The 6,407-nt window shown below is 49.4% G+C and overlaps 1 protein-coding gene across 1 annotated transcript in view; it reads left to right on the forward strand.

Moving 5' to 3' along the window:
• Positions 1-531: 531 nt before the first annotated feature.
• The window catches only part of Tbc1d1 (TBC1 domain family member 1), a 211,451-nt gene continuing 205,575 nt past the window's right edge, over positions 532-6,407 (forward strand). Inside the window, exon 1 of the mRNA XM_029477292.1 lies at positions 532-1,387. The gene's annotated coding sequence lies outside the window, so the exon portion shown is untranslated. The remainder of the gene's footprint in view (positions 1,388-6,407) is intronic.

Consider the following 6,407-nt stretch of genomic DNA (forward strand, 5'->3'; position numbering starts at 1 on the left):
CTCTCCCTCTCCCTCTCCCTCTCCCTCTCTCTCTCTCTCTCTAAGATCTGAAACTAGGAAGACAAACTATGGTGTAATAAAGAATGAATTAACCCCACAGGGCAGCTACTGAGGGCTCTAGATACAATCCAAGCCACGTGCACCGCTCACTTTTCTTGGATCCCTTCTGCTCTTTGGAGTGAATCTGCCTCTTTAACCTGCGGGGATGGTGCTTTGAGAGCTTTCTGTGGCTCTCTGGCGTGCACACAGACGCGCAGTGCGTGCGTGTGTGAGCTCCGCACGCAGAGAGGGAAAAAGCGCGCGGTCCGGGCTCTGCGTCACTCCTCGCACCTGGCTAGAGATGGGTTTAGTAGAGGCTAACCCGCGGAGGGCGCTTCATCCCGGGTGTTTCTCAGAATCCCTGATTTTGCTGCCTGGAGTGCCAGCGTCCCATCCTGCTTCGGTTCCTGGTTCCCACAACCAGCCCCCAACCTGCCATTCGACCCCAATGCAAGAAGGATGATGCGGGGGAAGGGCTGGTGGCTGGGTGGCCTGCGGGTATGCTGCGCAGTGATCTCCGGGTCCGTTTCGGAGGAGTGCGTGCAGAGAAGCAGGATCCCTCAGGGAGCGCGGGCTCCGCTACCACCTGCTGAGAGCCTCGAAGGCCAAAGCAGCCAAGGGCAGGGCTACCTGCTATAAATAGGCGGTCAAGAGCCCGGTGTGTGACCACACATCCCGCCGCGAGGGCCATAATCACTTGTGAGCACGCAGGGAATATTCGGGGCCAGGACTTCGCGCTGAGGCTGGATGGGGTGGCGATGCTTGCACCTTCTCCGAGCTCTCGTGGGGTGGCGCCTGGTGGCCCCTGGGCGGGCTGAGGATGGACCGCTGGGGAGCGAGGGGAGGGAGGCCGCTGAGGACCCGCACTGCAGCAGCTGTTGCTCGCCAGTGACTCGCCGGTCTGGGCCGAGTCGCCTAGCCAGAGTCCCGTGGTGTGGAGGGGAAGGGAGGGCATCTACTCCTGTTCTTGGCTCCCGGGGGACTCACTAGGGAGATTCCGGCTGCTGTCCCCCTCCCCCGCCTCTGCTTTCCCCAGCGCTCGCCCAGCCCGGGAGGAGGAAACGCGAGCGAGCCGCGCGCAGACACCTCCTCCTCCTCCTCAGCTGCTGTCGCCGCCGCCGGCCACACCGCGGTGCCTGTTGCTGCAAGCCACCTCGGACCGGCCGTCTCTTCAACCCGCAAGAGAAGCAGAGACTGTGGAGTGGACCCCACCCCAGCAGCGTGGGGCGGCAAGAGCACAGCCAGCTGAGGACCATGAACGCCCCGCCCGCCCAGGCCATCTTCTGGGTGCCCGGGAGCACCTGCGCGCCCTAGCTCAGCCCTGAGTTCTGAGCGTGCCACCTCACTGGTAGGTTCCACCCTGGGTCCTTAGGGTGCGGGGCAGCCCTCCACCTCCAGCATGCCCCTGAGCTCCCTTGCTGCAGAGAAGGCGCGGTCCCGCCACCCAAGGGCGTTGCTGTCGGGTCTCTCGGGGGTGCTCTGGTGGGGGAGGGGGAAGAGGCAGGATTTTAGAGCTACCTTGTTGTCCTCTGCTGGGGGGTGGGAGGGGGGAACGAAACCTTGATGCTTTCTGCGCTGCGACGAAGGTGCTCAGGTCCCCTGCTCCTCTTCCTTGCATATCCCGCCCCCCTCCCTCCCGCCAAATATCACCGGGGCGCAAGTGTTTGTAAGGCATCCAGCTTGGTCGAGGCCAGTCAGAGTGACCCCAGGCCACCTTTTGAAAGTTCAGGGTACTTTGCAGCGGTAACTTTGGCAGCTTCTCGGTGCACGCAACATTTCTTTCTATGGGCACATCCTGTGCTGGTCATTTTGAAACCCGGCTTGTTTCCTAGCAGCTTCCGGGTTGCTACGTTAGTATGAGGCTCACTCGAACTTCACAGGTTGCTGTTCTCTTCTTTTCTAAAAGATGTTTCTGTTCTGTTTGAACCCCACCTAGGTGTGGCGTTCCGGGTTGTGATTTTATTTTAAATGCCTTGTTCTCCGGAAGTTGCTTAAAAAGGAAAAGAAATTGAAAGTGATGATTGTTTCTCTCAGCAAACATCTTCAGCGCCCTGGTACTGATGATGGCAGGCATTCACCTCCTACGTACACCCCTCCTTCGTCCTCTTAGTGGCTGCAAGCCGTTCTTCTATTTAGAACCAGGTGTTAGAAGGGAATTTTTGAATGACCTAATTTAAATGGGTCACACCCAGGAAGCTCAGCTGTCTCTACAAGTCTAAACTTCTAAACTTTTTGCGTTGCACCTCCATGGGCAAAAGATCCCTTTTAAGCCCCCCCTAGATGTGAAGTAGGATTCCCATGAGTTGGAGAATGGCCACACTTAGGCTTTATTGTTTGTGGAGCTTGCTCAAGGTGGGAGGGGTGGGATGGGAGAAGGAGAGGGCAGCTGTACGCAGAGGTAGGAATATATCACTTTTCAGGGTCTCACTACCTTGCCTGAGAGCTCGCTGAGGCTAGCGAGTTCTTTTCTCTTTTCTCAGCATTCACCGGGGTCCCCCTTCTGCAGAATCAGTTCCTCTCTGGGAACCCTGAGGACTTTCTTAAGGAGTCAGGAAGAGGCATGAAGAGTGCATAAGCGGGTGGGTGCTTTGCAAAACTCTTAGCAATGGGAAGCTGGGCCTCCAATGTGCCAGTGTTTAATGTTCATTCCTACCAAGTTAAAGGGACCAACACTCTAAGTTTATCTGTAAGAAACCATTGATGTACCATGAGCTCTACTGAGTGGTAGATGCTGCAGTGAGTTAGCTGGTACCCCATAAAAGGCTGCATGTATGAACTAATGACCAAGGGACCAAATGTGGTGCAATGGACAGTCTGAAATCAGCAGAGGACCATTAAAAGGGATGCTTCTGGGGGTGTGTGGATTTGTTCAGTCATTTACAAACCCATAGAAAAGGGGAAAAGCATTACTGTAGTTATGACTTATTAATACCAAAGGAGAGCTTTGCAGTGAGCCTCCCCGACACAACCTACCCTTATCTGTTCCAGGAGAGCCTGAGGGTTCCCTGATAACCCTACTAATGTATAACCCTTCTAACATTCAAGTCCCAGTACCCGAGGAAACCTGGAGGCGATGGATGGGTGTCTGGAGGATCACTGACTGCCCCCTTAGCCCTTCACTACCTAGCCTTTGTTAATCTCTGATCCTTCATTCCTGGAATACCTGGACTAAGAAGGCCCCAGCCAAGGTGCAGAGCCAGGTGTTGGTGGGAGCTACTTTGTGACCCATTATTTTCTAGGGTGTGCCCTTAGAGGACTAACTAATGCCCCTCCCCCAACAGCTATTTGATAGAATAAGGGACAAGGAAGACAAGAAGGATGCTTGCAGGGTGCTGTTTCAAATATGCTTCTCTTAAATCAGCAAATGAAAACTTCCAGAATCGCCCCCATCCCAGTAGGCCCCAGTGCCCAAAGTTTCTCTAGTCTCAAGAAAACTTAAAACACTTATACACACCTGTGTGTGTGTGTGTGTTGTGTGTGTGTATGAGACAGTTATTTTGCCTTGCTCTTTCTGTGTCTGCTTTCCTACCCTTCTCAAGTTTAACGACTGAGGTAATCCTAGAACTTGATCTGTCTCTCATCCTTGTCAGGCCTGTTCCTTGGATATTAAACTTGGAGAAGCATAATCTGTCCATTAAAGTGACCGAAAGGCTCCAGCAGCAACCAGGGCATGCAGGATTCACATCCCAGGAGCGAATGAAACGGACTTTTGTCTTCAGAGCTGTTCCTGTGCATGTTGCTTTGCCCTCCTTGCCCCCCACCCCCATCTCCTTCTTTCTTAACTCTATACATCAATGAAAACATTTTAAGAGAAGACTCTTCACAAAAGACATGATGGTTTCCACAGTCAAGAGTTTTGATTTTTTTTTTCAGTCAAAAATTCAATTTGATAGCTTCGTAGATCTAAAGGCAACGGACCCCTTCTCAGACTGCAAATATATAGGAAAGTTTTAGATTGTATAAAATAATCCTAATACTTAGGCTTCAGTGAGATCAAGGAGAGTGTGGGAAATATGTCTTAGTACTAACAAATACATTGAATGCTGAGTTTGATGGATATTGAGATAATAGCAACCAGTTCTCTCTTACTAGATAATACCTATCTTGGGTGTGGTGGTGTATACCTGTAACCCCTAGTACTCTGGGAGGAAGAGGGCCAGAAGGCTTAAGGTCCATTTTGGCTATGTAGTAAGTTTGTGGCCTTCCTTGATGACAGGCCATTGTAGCCCTAAGCCTCCAAACCAACCTACCAAACCCCACCCAAAGATAACAAGTTCATTAAATTTCAGCAAATCATTATTCACTTCTTAACAGAAGTACACACCTGCAATTCCAATTACTATAGAAGCTGAGGCAGGAAGATGGAGAGTAAGACAGAATTTCACTTTTAAGACAGAACATTGCTTAATGAAAGGCAAAGGGGACTGGGGATATAGAACAGTTTTGGAGTGTTTGCCTAGTGTGGAGGAGGCCTAGTATAAAAATAAAAACATAACAAAACAAATATTATATGGAATAGATGGATCTGTACTTTGCAAGCAAGACAAGATTTATGGGCTTGTCAGAATTTATGAACATAAACATTTAGAGTGCTTAAAACATTCCTGGAACCTAATTAAAATTACTGCTATTTACTACTATGTTTATTTACTTTATATCTTAACTCTGACATTAAGCTTGAATTTCTAAGGCCATGGAAAATGTAGGTAGAACAAACAAGCCACCCCAACTAGAAGATGCTTGAGGGGTAACGATACTATTTGAGTGAAAAGAACAGGAGTTGTACACAAGACAGGTCAGGATTCAAATCCCGCCTTCCCCATTTATTAGGGAGGTAACCCTTTCTGTGAAGTAGGAAGATAAAGCTGAGCCCCCTCAGTTGTGGGAGTGCAAAAGGGCCAAGAGGTGGTTAGCCACAAGTGTTCCTCCAGCAATGAGGGGTAAGCATGAACCCAAGAGTCAAAAGAACCAGGTTCAAATCCCGATTCTGTACTTAAGCATTTGAACTTGGCAAGTGCCCTCACAGTTTCTTCACTCGGTTGTCTATGGTGGCTGTGAATTAAGTCAGTTGGTAGCTACACAGCACTCTTTTGTGTTGACTGTTGTTACTACTCAAAGCAGACAGGCAGGAGGGAGGGTTATTCACAACCTGTATAACAAAGTGTAAGATAATATCAGTAGGGTACAGGACTGGTGTCAATTAGCTCTGACTTATGTAAGAAGCCATTCCAAAATGTCATCACTTGACATATCAAATTAGAGAGGCACACCCCGACACTCAGTATTCAAGATGATGAACAGGTTGGGACCACAGGCTTCTGTAACTCCATGTCCACCTCTGTAAGGACCATCTTTATCTGATCACTGCCCTGGCTGGGGCAGGGAGAAGTGACAGCCATGGTGTCATACTGTGTGTAAGCAGTGGTCATACTGTGTGAGACTGGAGTACAAGGTTGGAATGCAGTTCGGCTCAGACCCACTTGATTAAAGCACTGACTCATAGGAAGAGAGTGGCCCTCAGGAAATTTCCTGATTCTTCCAAGGTCCCCCAACAGCTAATTGATGTTGGCTATTTCTTAACCTGGTTAGGAACTGGAGGCACACACCCCCTTTTCTCTGCCTCTTTCTTTTTTGTCTTAATTGTTTTTTTTTTAAGATTTATTTATTTATTATATGTAAGTACACTGCAGCTGTCTTCAGACACACCAGAAGAGGACATCAGATCTTATTACGGATGGTTGTGAGCCACTATGTGGTTGCTGGGATTTGAACTCAGGACCTTTGGAAGGGCAGTCAGTCTCTTAACCGCTGAGCCATCTCTCCAGCCCCGTCTTAATTGTTTTTTGTGTGTCACTAAAACTCAAATACCTGAGGCTGGAAATTCTGATGTTCAAGACAGGGACTCAATGTATAGCCCTGACTGTCCAGAAACTCACAATGTAGACCAGGTTGGCCTTGAACTCACAGAGATCTACTAGCCTCTACCTCCTAAGTACTAAAAGTTAAGGCTCGCACCATCATACCCTGTTGCCTGAATACTTTTGGGGGGGTGCTATTTGGTTTACATTTCTGGTGAGGAGATCCCAAATGCCCTATGTGTTGGTTCATTTTTATCAACTTGACACAGAGTAAGAACCACCCGAGAAGAGTGACTCTTGATTCAGGAACTGTCATCATCAGATTGGCTTGTGGGCGTGTGGGACATTTTCTTATTTGCTGATTGATATGGATGGGCACAGCCCACTGTGGTGGGGCTACCCCTACTCAGGTGGTTATAGGCTATATACTAAACCAAGCTGAGCAGGCCATGGAGAGCAAGCCAATAAGCCGTATTCCTCCATGGCTGTGGCTTCAATGCCTGCCTCCAG

The sequence above is a fragment of the Mus caroli genome, chromosome 5 (genome assembly GCF_900094665.2).
Source record: "Mus caroli chromosome 5, CAROLI_EIJ_v1.1, whole genome shotgun sequence".
NCBI lineage: Eukaryota > Metazoa > Chordata > Mammalia > Rodentia > Muridae > Mus > Mus caroli.